The 14,360-nt window shown below is 33.6% G+C and overlaps 1 protein-coding gene across 1 annotated transcript in view; it reads left to right on the forward strand.

Annotated features, from left to right (window-relative positions):
- Window positions 1-14,360, forward strand: part of PTPRR (protein tyrosine phosphatase receptor type R) — a 217,534-nt gene that overhangs the window by 97,632 nt on the left and 105,542 nt on the right. The window lies entirely within an intron of this gene.

Consider the following 14,360-nt stretch of genomic DNA (forward strand, 5'->3'; position numbering starts at 1 on the left):
ATTACTGAGAATAAAAGTTGAAAGGACACTAAATCAGAGTTTTTATTTGCATCTTAAAAACACATGCCAATAAACTCATTTCATTTTATTATTTTTCTTGTAATATTGGGTAGTTCATCAGAAGAGTAAAAAACAGAATTCTATTACAGTTCTTGAAGTGAAACATATACTACTTCATGAGAGAATCGAAATAAACTAAATTTATAACATCCTTCCATGGTGTGTTAGACTCCAAACCACTCTTGTGATTAGGCTATGTTTCAGAGCCTGTGTGGTCTCCCTGCTGCCTCACATCGCAAGCATTTGTATGTGAAGAGTTGAAAGTGGCCGATAAGGATTATTAATGTCCTCATTTTTTAAGGAGTATTTATATATTTGCCGGCTTGGGACAATACCAGTTTCTAACTAGAAAGCAAAGTGCTTGGGAAATTGAAGGGCTATGACTTTGCCCTTCGACATCTATTTTCAAGCATCCCTAAATGCCACTTAGAGGTTAGTTTGGTCTCAAGTCTTACTGAATAGGTAGTCAGACGTCTCTGTCCTTTCAGAAAGGCTGCATGAATGGAGAGGTCAGAGCTGTGATGATTGTAGAGTTCTGTTATCTTAATCCAGCTGGATGGAGAAATCCAAATTAGTCTGACCTTATTTTTTCAGACAACATTCACCCAAGCATGGGGCTTTTGTCCATACAGTTTTCTGCCTGGCCCCAATTCAGTCATTTTTGACTTAGGCTTTTGGCTGCTGTGTTCTGCCTCCAGCATGAGAAATGCTGAAGCGAGGGGAGGAAGGAGGAGGGACAAATTAGGGCAGACTGAAAGAGAAGACAGGAATAACAGAGAAGAAATAACATTCAGTACAAGAGAGAAAACATAATCAGGGAAGATGAATGTGGAAATTTCTGTTGACTTGAACATATAATAACGAGACTTGAAAACTCTGTGAAAAGCAAGTAACTTCCTATTATGTTTGTTTATTGTACCCAGGATAATATCTATTTGTGGTTAAATCGTGATTTTTTCTCCTGTCTTTAAAGACTTAACATTAAACTTCTACTTTCTTCTTTCTTATCTATAGATGTGTTTGTAACTTTTATAAAAATGTTTTTGCAAGTATAAATGGACTCAAAACCATAAAGTATAGGGATAGTAGTATCAAAAAAGTATATAGAGTGTTATTTTGTAATTTATGGAAGCTGTATCTCCTTCAGTGCATTCGTACTTGGAAAAGTCAAGCCCTTTACCATTTTATGATTTTTAAAATCAGAATATAAGAGTGGGGACTTACTCCAAATTATATAGAATTTAAACTTTTCGGAACAATGTATGAATGTTTTTTATTTAATTGATAAATTTTAGGAGTCTTTGAAAGCAAAACAAAAGGTGTTTTACAAGAATGTTATTAGGGGATGTGAAAGGGAACACTAATTAAGAGGTAATATTAAAATAGAGATGAGAGACTAATGAAATGAAGGAAAAACTAGGTTATAAAAAGGGTTCCAAATGCGTAGGATCTAATCTAAATCACTAAATTTAATTCTGTTCAACATTAATATTTAATTTGTAGTAACTGAGAGAAAAGAAGAAAAGGGTGATGAATATAAATTTAGTTCAATATCTACAGAGTCTTCTGTAGGATTTAGGATTTGGGTTCACCCAGACATGGTTTAAATGAGCAAAATAGTGAGCAAAATAAAAGCAGAGATTCAGACATCAAAGGACCTGTTTAAAATGTGTCACTTTGACCTTAAACCTTAAATATATGTTCTCTCCAAAAATTACACTACTTTAGTAAAACCAAATTGCTTTAACCATTACTTCCCCCCTTTTATTTCCCTGCCTTTATTTCCTCCCCCCCCCACACTTCTACCCCTAACCTATGGATGTTTTCATTTCCCCTTAAAAACTGGATCTCAAAAGGCGGGGCGGCCTGTACCCTTTTGGTAACCACTAAACTATTGTCTATGTCCATGAGTCTCTGTTGCTTTCAGTTTTATATTCCACGTATAAGTGAAATCATATGGTTCTCAACTGTTTCTGTCTGACTTATTTTGCTTAGCATGATATTCTCAAGATCCATCCATGTTGTCACAAATGACAGTATTTCATCTTTTTATGGCTGAGTAATATTCCATTGAATATATGTACCATATCTTCTTTATTCAATCATCTATCGAAAGGCATTCAGTTGTTTCCATTTCTTGGCCACTGTGAATAATGCTGCTATGAACATTGAGGTGCATATGTCTTTACAGTTGTGGAGCAAATAACCAGAAGATGGATTGTTGGGTCATATGGTAATTCTATTCCTAGTTTTTTGAGGAATCTCCATCTAGTTTTCCATAGTGGCTGTACCAATTTACATCCTTACCTTCCTTTTTCCCCACAAACTCTTCAACAGTTGCTATTACTTGTCCTGTTGTTGATAGCCCTTCTAACAGGTGTGAGGTGTTATCTCATTGTGGTTTTGATTTGCATTTCCCTAACTAGTGAAGTTGAGCATCCTTTCTTATGTCTGTTGGCTATTTGTATGCCTTCTTGGGAGATGCATCTATTCAGGTCCTCTGCCCATTTTTTAATTAGATTGTTTTTTGTTTTTTGTTTTTTTTTTATTGTTGAGTCGAATGGGTCCTTTGTATATTTTAGGTATTAGACCCTTATTGGAGGAATTGTTTGCAAATATCTTCTCACATTTGGTTGGTTGCCTCTTTGTCTTGTTGAGGGTTTCTTTTGCTGTGCAGACACTTTTTAGTTTGATATATTCCCATTCATTTGTTTTTGCTTTTACTTCCCTTGCCTTCGAGGTCAAATTTATAAAATCCTCTCTAAATCCAAGGTCCATGAGTTTAGTACCTATATTTTCTTCTATGCAATTTACTGTTTCAGGTCTTATATTTAGTTCCTTGATCCACTTTGAGCCAATTTTGGTGTATGGTGACAGATGGCAAAGTTTTCTTATTGGTATTTGCTCATCTAATTGCAACTTCTAAAAACACAAACACAATTATTTTATTTGTGTTCAGTTCTCCCTAGCAATTAGGAAACAGAGTAGGCAAAAGCTTTTAAATGTGTGAGCTCATAATTCAAGAAGCTCTTGAATGTCTCCTTTATCTATAAGGCTTTAACTTTTCTAAACAAGACATTTAGATACCTTTTCTTACTCACTGCTAATATTCGTTTATCTCCTTTATGAATTGTTTTAATTGATTGCTGACAATTGATTTAGCAGCACATGATTACAAGAGAACAAGGATATGAAAAACATGAAGTTGGCACTGCAATTGTTTTCAAAATGTCTCAAAACATTATTCTGAGAAAAACTCTAGCATTGTAATTTCATGTGTTAAAAGGTGTAGTTTATCACAGTGTAGGGATCTTAAGAAGAAAGGTTAAGTCATCTGATATGCTATTGCTGTGGTATAAAGGTTAAGGTTCTTGCCATCTGGGGAAAATGATTTTTCTCGCTATTTAATATCCTATTTTTCTCCTTTTATTCTCAGAAAAAAATTAGTCTTGATGTTCTGCCCATTTTTCATTATACACTCACTCCTTAAAACTCTAACATACTAATGACATGCTAATTTTAGTTTATAAATACCAATTGTACTACCCTTACAAACTCATTAAATGACCTTGAGTGATAAAAGAAAGTCTATAGAATTGTACATCATGCACATAAATTGCTATACAATTAATTTGCACTTTCAAGGGGGTTCCAATGAGGATTCTCTCTCTCTCTTTTATTTTTTTGGCTTTTAAATCTTTTACTTTTTAAAATTTTTAACATTTTATTTTATTTTTTAAAATTTTTTCCCCATCCCTTTTCTCTGGTAATCACTAGTCTATTGTCCACGTCCATGAGTCTCTGTCTGTTTGTCCTGTTCATTTGTTGCTTTTAGTTTTATATCCCACATATCAGTGATATCACGTGATTTTTCAACCTTTTCTGTCTGGCTTATTTCACTTAGTATGATGATCTTGAGGTCCATCCATGTTGTCGCAAATGGCAGTATTTCATCTCTTCTTATGAATGAGTAATGTTCCATTGTATATATGTACCACAGCTTCTTTAGCCAATCATCTATCCTAGGACATTTCAGTTGCTTCCATGTCCTTGTCACTATGAATAATGCTGCTATGAACATCGGTATGCAAACATCTTTTTGGATATGGGTTTTCAAGTCTTTGGGGTAAATACCCAGTAGAGGGATTGCTGGATCATATGGTACATCAATTCTTAGTTTTTTGAGGAACCTCCACACTGTTTTCCATAGTGGCTGTACCAATTTGCAGTCCCACTTGCAGTGTATGAGGGTATTTTTTTCCTCCGCATCCTCTCCAACATTTGTTATTATTTGTCCTGTTGATTATAGCCATTCTACCAGGCATGAGGTGGTATCTTATCATGGTTTTGATTTGCGTTTCTCTAATAGCTAGAGATGTTGAGCATCTTTTCATATATTTGTTGGCCATTTGTATGTCCTCTATGGGCAGATCTTCTGCCTGTTTTTTGACTGGATTATTTGCTTTTTTGTTGTTACTGAGTCATATAAGTTCTTTGTATATTTTGGATATTAGTCCCTTATTAGAGATCCAATATATATGCTTGCAAATATATTTTCCTATTCTTATGATTGTCTCTTTACCTTGTTGATGATTTCTTTTGCTGAGCAGAAGCTTTTTAATTTGATGTAGTCCCATTCATTGAATTTTGCTTTTACTTCTCTTGCCTTTGAGGTCAAATTCATAAAATCCTCTCTATGTCCAAGGTCCATGAATTTAGTTCCTATGTTTTCTTCTATGCATTTTATTGTTTCAGGTCTTATATTCAGGTCCTTAATCCATTTTGAGTTAATTTTAGTGTGTGGTGATAGATAACAGTCTAGTTTCCTTCTTTCGCAGGTGGCTTTCCAGTTTTCCCAGCACCATTTACTGAAGAGGCTTTCCTTTCTTCACTGTATGTTTTTGGTTTTTTGTCAAAAATTATATGCTCATATGAATATAGGTTTACTTCTGGACTCTTGATTCTTTTCCACTGGTCCATGTATCTGTTTTGCTGCCAATACCATGGCGTTTTTATTACTGCTACTTTGTAGTATAATTTGAAGTCAGGCAGAGTGATGCCTCCAACTTCATTCTTTTCATGAGGACTCTCTTGACCTCTCAATGGACAATGGACCACATTTGACAATTACTACTTGAAGACCATCAATTATTTCTCATTAACAAACTCAATGGCCTTTTGTTGATCAATATTTTTTTAACCTTCAGCACCATCTGACAATGTAACAAACCTTTTTTTGGAAATTCTACTCCTGACTTCCATATTACCATATACCTTGACTCTCCTCTGACCCTTCGACCTTTGTAGATATTCATACTAAAATCAAGCCGAACTGACAAGAAAAACTTTAGAGCCTTTTTGCCTTTTGGTGGAGAAAATGAGGTGGAGTATAATGTCTGAGTTTGTAGTGCCATGTGTTGGTGTTTGAGGAGACCAAGAAATAGCATCTCTGTCCTCCCTACTTGAGAAAGACAGAGAAAGCAGACCTGTGGAGACAAAAATGTCAGATTTATTGCTGATATGGTTGCTAGGGATATGATTTAGGAACATGACAACAATATACTACTATGACTGCCTCTCCTTCTTCAGCAGATTTATCCACCAGTCACCGAAACACTGGCTAGCTGTGGTCTCCTCTGTAAGGACAGAGCCTTTACAACTTACTTTACCACTTGCAAAGAGAGGACCAGATTATATGCTTTTGACAGGCAGATAGACTCCAAAAGGGAAACACAGAGTTACATGTGCCCTAGTATGTCATTCCAAAAGCATCAATTTACGAGTCACTTCCTCTCCCTTGGAAAGATGGAGAAGAAGAGGGGAAGAATCCAGGAATATTTCTGCACTGGAGCTGCTACCACACAGAATAAAATATAAAGGTTATGGAACAAATAAATAGTTTCTTTATAACATCGTGAAAAGAGGAAAACCATAGGAATGTGAGAGCTATAGCATCACATTAGAATAGATAATTATTTGTATGATATATATGGGTATGTTTAATATATGCACCTATGCATATGTATATTATATTATCTTACCTAAGTATCAGAAAACAGCTAACACTAAAATCTCCACAATGTTATCTTAGGGTGATGGGATAAACTATTGTAAATAAAACTTATTTCTTTTTTCTAATTCTTTGTGTTTTCTAAATCTTCTATCATGAGCATATTTAATTTTTATAATTAGAAAGATGAATTTTTAAACTCTGAATTAGTTATAAGAAATAGACACTAATAGTGATTAAGTTTGAGTTCTATTTACAATCAATATGGCACACAGCTCAGAAAACTTATATTGCTTTCACCAATTAGAAGTAGGCTTCAAAATCTTAAAATAAAATAAACTGATTATTTCCTTTCCTGAATTGTATAGTAGTTAGAAATCAGAGACATATTCATTACACATCAAACAATTTTGTTAAATGAATTCTATGTATTTTTTGAATCATTAGGCATTTCCGATGAACCACTTAAACCAAATATAATGGCCTCAAGAGCAGAGCCTTGGTTTTTTTATGCCTACCATGAAACTCAGATTTTTCACTTAGTAACTACACCATGTCAAATGTAATGATTTGTGTAATTCTTCATTTCACAAAGATTTATTAAATACCTACTATATGCCAGACACTGTTCCAGGTACTAGGGCTATAACAGAGAACCAGAATGACTAGGTCCCATGCCAATGGGGCCCACATTTTAGTCAAGAGAGATATACAATAAATAAATACATAAATAGATACATAAATAAATAAATAGCTGTCATTTAGTGGTCAATTCTATAAGGAAAATGAAGCAGAATGATATGATAGGGAATAGCCAGGCTGGGAAGACCTCTCTGAGGAGGTAGCATTTAAACTGAGAGGTGAAAGACCAGAAAGAGCCACCATCCAGTGATGGTGAACTACTCTTCAGGTAGTATCAGGTGAATGCCAAGACCGTGGCTTGTTTGAAGAACTGGAGAAAAGATGGAATAGCTTGAGGGCAGGATATTAGATAAGGTTAGGAGGTAATGGTAACAAGATAAAGTAGGGCCTTGTAGGCCCATGTAATTGAATTTAACTCTAAATGTGATAGAAAGCCATTGGGGGATTTTAAGAAAGAAAGAAAAGCTGAGCTCTTTGGAAAAAAATTGATTTAATAATTAATACAAATATTAAGAAGCTATAAACAAAAGTTTTATGTCACTTCTTGTCTGAAATAGTTAAAAGACTGTATATCCTGTCCAGGGCATCACAAAGAGTAAGCAAACTGGAAGAACTCAAAGATAAATGAAGATAGTAATAAAACACACATTACAGAATTCGAAATTGTAGTAGAAACAAAAGAAATAGAACAGATTCTTGAAAACATATAAGGACATGAAACAGGCTTGAGAAAATTTCAGTTACATTAAGATATACAAATGGTAATAGAAAATAAATACATAAAATAAAGTAGTTGGAGAGAAAGACAAGGGAAATACAATTATATAATTGTCCTTGAAGATGAACCAAAAATATTTAAAAGAAAAATCATTCAAAAGTATAATAGGAGAAAATATTTTTGAAATAATCTGGCATCTGTAGACTTCGAGGGCATATCACTGTTGCAGGAACTATCAACCCAAGGAAATATCCTTGGGTGAAGTTTGTTTAGCTTAAATGTTAAAGACTCATAAGATTGCAGGCGGGGGAAGCAAGTTATCTGTAAGAAAAGCTAGCCTCAGGCTAGGGTATTTTTCACAGAAACTTTCGATGCCAGAAGGCATCAGAATAATATCAGCAGAATTCAAAAGCAAAAAATAAAAATAAAGATTAAATCAAGAATTTAATATCTAGCTAAGACGTTGTTTCTTGTAAAAGACATCATAAATGTATTCTCAGACATATAACGTCTTAGGAAATATAGCACTCATGAGCCCTACTTGAAAGAAACTATTTGATAATAAAATTCAACTAAGAAGTATATCAAAATAAAGAATTTAGGAAAGGTGACGTTCTTCTAAAAAAAAAAGAAAAAGAAGAAGAAGAACTGATCATGAGCATTGAATCCATTTGAATATATAACCAACACTACGAAACTTTAGAAATTATAATTACAGGATATATTTATCAGTGTAAATAATTCTCACAACCCTAGTTTCTTAGTGATTTAATACGTTTATTTTTAACTCATATCACTGTTTAATGAGGGGTGTTGGACAGGGCCTCTACTTCATTCAGTGATTCGGGGTCCCAGGCATCTTCCTTTCTTGTGGCTCTGCCATTTTAAATAGAGTCCTAGATCACCTTGGAACAATCCAGCTTATACACAGAGGGAAGGGAGAAAGAGAGTTGAGAAGGCACCCTCCTTAACTGCTGCAGACTGAAAATATCATTTTACTTTGACTGACATTAACTAGTGAGATATATTATCTGGCTCCACCTAGATATAAACAGGCTGAGTTTCCAGGGGGAGATAATAGGTTTGCTGAGTAGTCTCTATTACACGAAATATAATGTAAATATCGTAAAACATAACAATGTGAAAATAATAATATAATTATAAAAACTGGGAGGTGATCATGAGAATAAGGGGGAAGATATGTATATTTTCTCATTTTCATAGCAGGAAGTTAATAAATACTTTCTCAAATTTTAAGTCAAGAAATAAAGGTTTAAATATATTATCGTAACATTTAATATTATAAATATAGTCACTGAAAGAAAAAAATGTAAAACAAACAAACAAAAACCCAGACCATATAGCAAAAGACAGAAAACTAAGGAAGTAAAAATAAATAAATAAAATAACATAACATAAAATAAAGTACTATAACACATCTAATTCTGTAAAAGCAATAAAGATGAATGGGATATGCTAATGTATTAAGAGTAAGAAATTATTAGATGAGAATCAAAACATGATATTTGACAATGGTATATATTATAAATATAAAAATATGTCCCAGATACATTAATAAGTGAAAAAAAGCAAGTTGTGTAACAAAATGTATAATTTAATTTTATTGTATTTAATAGGAATATACATATATCATACACTATATACATATTATTCTTATATAATATATACCTAGAAAATATTTGGAAAGATATACAAAAAATAGCCATGTTATTTCCAGGGATTAGAATGAAGAGTTAGGAAAGGATTAATTCACTTTCACTTTTTACCATATATTTTTCTGTGCTTTATATTTTTTTGAAAGAATATTAAAGCTTTTGTTACAAAAATTTAAACAAAAATAATTAAAATCCAATACAGAGTACTATTAGAGAACTGAAAGATGCGAGCAAAGGAAGGGGGAAGGAAGGACATGGAAAGCTGCTAGAGTGGTCTTTGAGCAAGTCTCCAAGAAGAAAGAAAACCTAACAAGTGATTCACATATGCACTGACAAAGGGAAAAGGGTATGGGTGTGTTTGATACACCTTAGGTACAGTTGAAGTATAACGTGCATGGTGAAAGAGGCTTGGAGATAAAACTGGAAAGAACAGGGCAATTGCAATGAACCAAGCGGTTAGAACCTTTCATTAGAAAATGAGATTGGGCTAGCATTTTGTGCCAATCAGTATGGTGTCCATCTGGGGAATGAATTAGAAACCTTAGGAGACTGGCAACCTGTGAAGATATTATTCAGATAGTCCAGATAAACACGATGGTGGCCTGAATAAGATGGTGGAAATATAGATGAAGAAAGGGTGGATTCAGTATTCAAAAGATATTTAGAATGGAGACTAGGCAGAACTTGATAACTGGATGTCATGATTGGGAGGGAAGCATAAGAAAAAAGGAGTGGCATCAATATGACCCCCGAATATGGCACTTTATGCAATTATATAAGATATAGAAATAGAAGTAAATTCGGTTGTGGATGAGGAAAGGGAAAGGGTGTTAAATGACAGAAATAACCAAATAGATTTAACATTCAGACTAAATATATCTTTCACTGTTGTTTGGTAACTTTAAAGTTGTAATGCTCTTGTTGTTGCTATTGAAATTTATATTCTATTGCAGTTGTTAAAATTTCACATAACAGGATGAGGAGAAGCTGTGCATTTCCAGTATCTATCCAGAAGCATATGTCCTCTAACTACAGGAAGTCATATACTCTTCTCTGAAATAAAATTCTCATTTTGTCTAATTACACTCATGTATAATGTCTGGCACATATTAAGCCCTTAAATATGTGTGTGTGTGTGTGTGTATGTGTGTGTGTGTGTGTGTGTGTATTCTGTTTGTATAATAGTTTACTATCACCATTTATGGAGAATAGCCAGAAGTATGTGCACACAATGTGGAATCAATCCAGCTTTTCATAGGCAAGCAGAGAGCTGAGGCAAATTATTCAAATGTTTTGATGCAATAAACCAGATGACTGCAGTTTTAAACTAACTGCTTCGACTCACTTGTTCACTTTAGTTAGGTAATCTAAAATTTCTATTTCGAATGCACAGCTTTTGCCTTTTTGGAAAGTTGCCTCTTTTTTTGATAATTTTTAATCTTGAGTTCCCATTTCACTTCCATTTACTATTCACTCTGAGGAACTTAGACTTGAATACTGTTTCCACAGTTACAAATCCCAAGTTAGTCATAGCCCTGGGAATTGAGTTCTCAAGTGTGTACACAATCCCCTTGACTCTCAGCTCCCAGCATGGACTGTTGGCTCCAAGTTTTGCCCATGGGGATCAGGGGCAGTGCCTACCTGCTCACCCTGCCTGGCAAACACTGCTGGTGAGCCAAAAGTCAATGGTTCCTCATCAGGGTTAATGGGAACTAGGGAGCCCATCTTTGCCTTGCAAGAGAAAGAGAATAAACAGTCTCCAATAAAATATCCCGTGTCTACTGGCGGCTTCCACAACCTCCCGGAGCTGAAAGTCAGTTATTAGATAAAAGGAAGCTTCTGTTTCTGAGTCTCTTGGGTTTTCCAAGTGAATACATAAAACATGCTTAAAAGTGTATTATTTTTCCCATTACTGCATTTCCAAATTCATTTTATTTTCTGTATTAAGAAATGTATGTTGTAATACATTGGAAACATTTTTAGATTATCAAAGAGTACAGAGAATAATACAGCAAACAATTGTGTATCATTAGATAGTTTTTATTTAATAAAAAAAAATATTACTGATTTTCTACCTATTCCCAACAGTTCTTTTCCCCACTTCCCAAAAGCAAGTTGTACCTTATAGTTGGGTTGTTAGGTAGAGTTTTTGAATGGATTGTGTCTTCTGGATTTCAGAGTTTTGCAAAGAGTCCAATTTCAGTTCTTAACATGGCCAAGCCTATGACCCCATCCCCCCATGCAAGCATTGAAAGATCCTAAGGTATAAACGCAGTCTAGAGCTTCAGCTGGGTCCACCATTTTGACTGGTAACCATTATACCTCTTTTGACATCCCCACTCCCTCTAATTTCTGTAGCATTGAACATTTGGTTCAGTTTTCAGTCACTTATTTTGTACCAACTTTATAGATGGAGGATGATTTATTTCCTAATAAGATTAAAAATTCTTGAAGCTGTATCATTCTCTTTTTAGAGCAAACTGGAAGAAGGCTCTCCAAGAGTTCTTATACTAAAATAGATTACACTCGTAAGCCCATTGCTTTATCAGAGAAGTGCGTACGTAGAAATTTGACTCACTTTATATACTAGGTGATATTGCAGCCATTCAACAGTTATCGATGACCTACTCTGGTCAAGTTTGTAAATTAAGCATTATAAGCATACAAGAAATGCATAAATATATATAAATGCATTATAAAAAAATTAAAAATGAAGACCAGATGTTATAACTAATACCTCAAAAATACAAAGAATCATAAGAGACTACTATAAATAATAATGACAACACATTGGACAACCTACAAGAAATAGATAATTCCTAGAAACATATGACCTACCAAGACTGAGTTATGAAGAAATAGAAAAATCTGAACAGACTAATTAATAGTAAGGATACTGCATCAGTAATCAAAAACCTCTCAACTAAGTCCAGAACCACATGGCTTCACTGGTGAATTCTACCAAATATTCGAAGAAGAATTAATATCAATTTTCTTAGACTCTTTCAAAAAATAGAAAAGGAGAAAACTCTTCTACACTGACTCTACAAGGGCAGCATTATAATGATAACAAAACCAGACAACACCGCAAGAAAAGAAAATTACAAGTTTATATCCCTGATGAACATAGGTATGGAAATCCTCAACAAATCATTAGCGAACTGAATTCAACAATACATTAAAAAGATCATATACATCCACAAACCAGTCAATATTATACACTACATTAACAAAATTAAGGATAAAAAAAATATATGATTATCTCAATAGGAAAGAAAAAGCATTTAACAAAATTCATCATCCATTTGTGGTAAAAACTCAATAAAAGGAACATGCCTCAGCATAATAAATGCCTTATATGACAAGCCCACAGCTAATATTATATTCACTGGTAAAAAGCTGAAAAGTCTTCCTCTAAGATCAAGAACAAGATAAAGATGTTCGCTTTTGCTACTTTTATTCAACATACTTTTAGAATTCCTAACAAGAGTAATCAGACAAGAAAAAGAAATAAAAAGCATCTAAGCTGAAAAAGAAGTAAAATTGTTCCTCTTTTCATTTGGTATGATATTATATATAGAAAACCCTAAAACTACATCAAACAACTGTTAGAACTAATGAGCGAATTTGATAATGTTGCAGATATAAAATCAATACACAAAATCTATTACATTTTCACACACTAATAATGACTATCAGAAAGAGAAATTAAGAAGACAATCCCACTTATAATTGCATGAAAAAAAATAAAATATCTAGGAATAAATTTAATAAGTGAGGTGAAAGACCTATAAGGTATTAAGGAAAAAATGTAAGAAGATGCAAATAAGTGGAAAGATATCTGTGCTCCTGAATTGGAAGAATTAATGTTCTTAAAATGGCTAAACTATCTAAAGCAATCTACAGATTCAATGCAATCTGTATCAAAATTCCAATGGCATTTTTCACAGAAATAGAACAAAGGATTCTAAAATTTATATGGAAACACAATAGGCTTTGAACAGCCAAAACAGTCTTAATAAAGAACAAAGCTGAAGATATCATACTTCCTGATTTCAAATTCTATTATAATGTTATAGTAATTAAATCAGCATAGTTTTGGCACCAAAACAAACACATAGATCAATGAAACAGAATAAAGAGCCCAGAAATAAACCCATGTATATCTGGTCAAGTAGTTTATGACAAAGGAGCCAAGCATATGTAATGGGAAAGGACAGTCTCTTCTATAAATGGTATTGGAAAAACTGGACAGCCATATGCAAAAGAATGAAACTGGACCACTGTCTTAAGCTGTATGAAAAAATTAACTCAAAATGAATTAAAAGCTTGAACGTAAGACCTGAAACTATAAAACACCTAGAAGAAAACATAGGTAATAAGCTCATTGACAAAGGTCTTGACAATGATTTCTTTAAATCTGACACCAAAAGTTAAAGCAACAAAAGTGAAAATAAACAAGTGGGACTGCAGCAAACTAAAAAGCCTCCGCACAGCAAAGGAAATCATTAATAAAATAAAAAAGCGATCTACTAAATGGGATAAAATATTTGCAAATCATGTATCTGATAGAGATTAATATCCAAAATATATAAGGAATTTATACAACTCAAAAGCCAAAAATAAAAAATAAAAATTTAAATAACCCAAGTTAAAAATGGGCAGAATATATAAACAGATATTTTTCCAAAGATATACATATGCTCAACAGGTACATGAAAAGATGCTCAACGTCATTATCATCAGAGAAATGCAACTCAAAATCACAGTGAGATATTGCCTAACAGCTGTTAGAATGGCTATTAGCAAAAAGACAAGAAATAAGTGTTGGCAAGGATGTCAGAAAAGGGAACCCTTGAGCACTGTTGGTGGGAATGTAAATTAATGTAGCCACTATGGAAAACAGTATAGAGGATCCTCACAAAATTAAAAATAGAACCATTGTGTGATCCAGCAATTTCACTTCTGGTATTTACCTGAAGAAAAGAAAAACTCTAACTCGAAAATATACATGTACCCCCGTGTTCATTGCAGCACTACTTACAATAGCCAAGATATGGAAACAACCTAAGTGTCTATTGATGGATAAATGGATAAAGAAATTGTGGTATATATATATGTGTGTGTGGGGGGGGGGGTGTACGCACATATGTGTGTCTGTGTGTGTGTACAACGGAATAATATTCAGCCATAGAAAGAATGAAATTTTGCCATTTGCTACAACATGGATGTACCCTGAGGGCATTTATTATGC

The sequence above is a fragment of the Rousettus aegyptiacus genome, unplaced genomic scaffold, assembly GCF_014176215.1.
Source record: "Rousettus aegyptiacus isolate mRouAeg1 unplaced genomic scaffold, mRouAeg1.p scaffold_m13_p_2, whole genome shotgun sequence".
Lineage (NCBI taxonomy): Eukaryota > Metazoa > Chordata > Mammalia > Chiroptera > Pteropodidae > Rousettus > Rousettus aegyptiacus.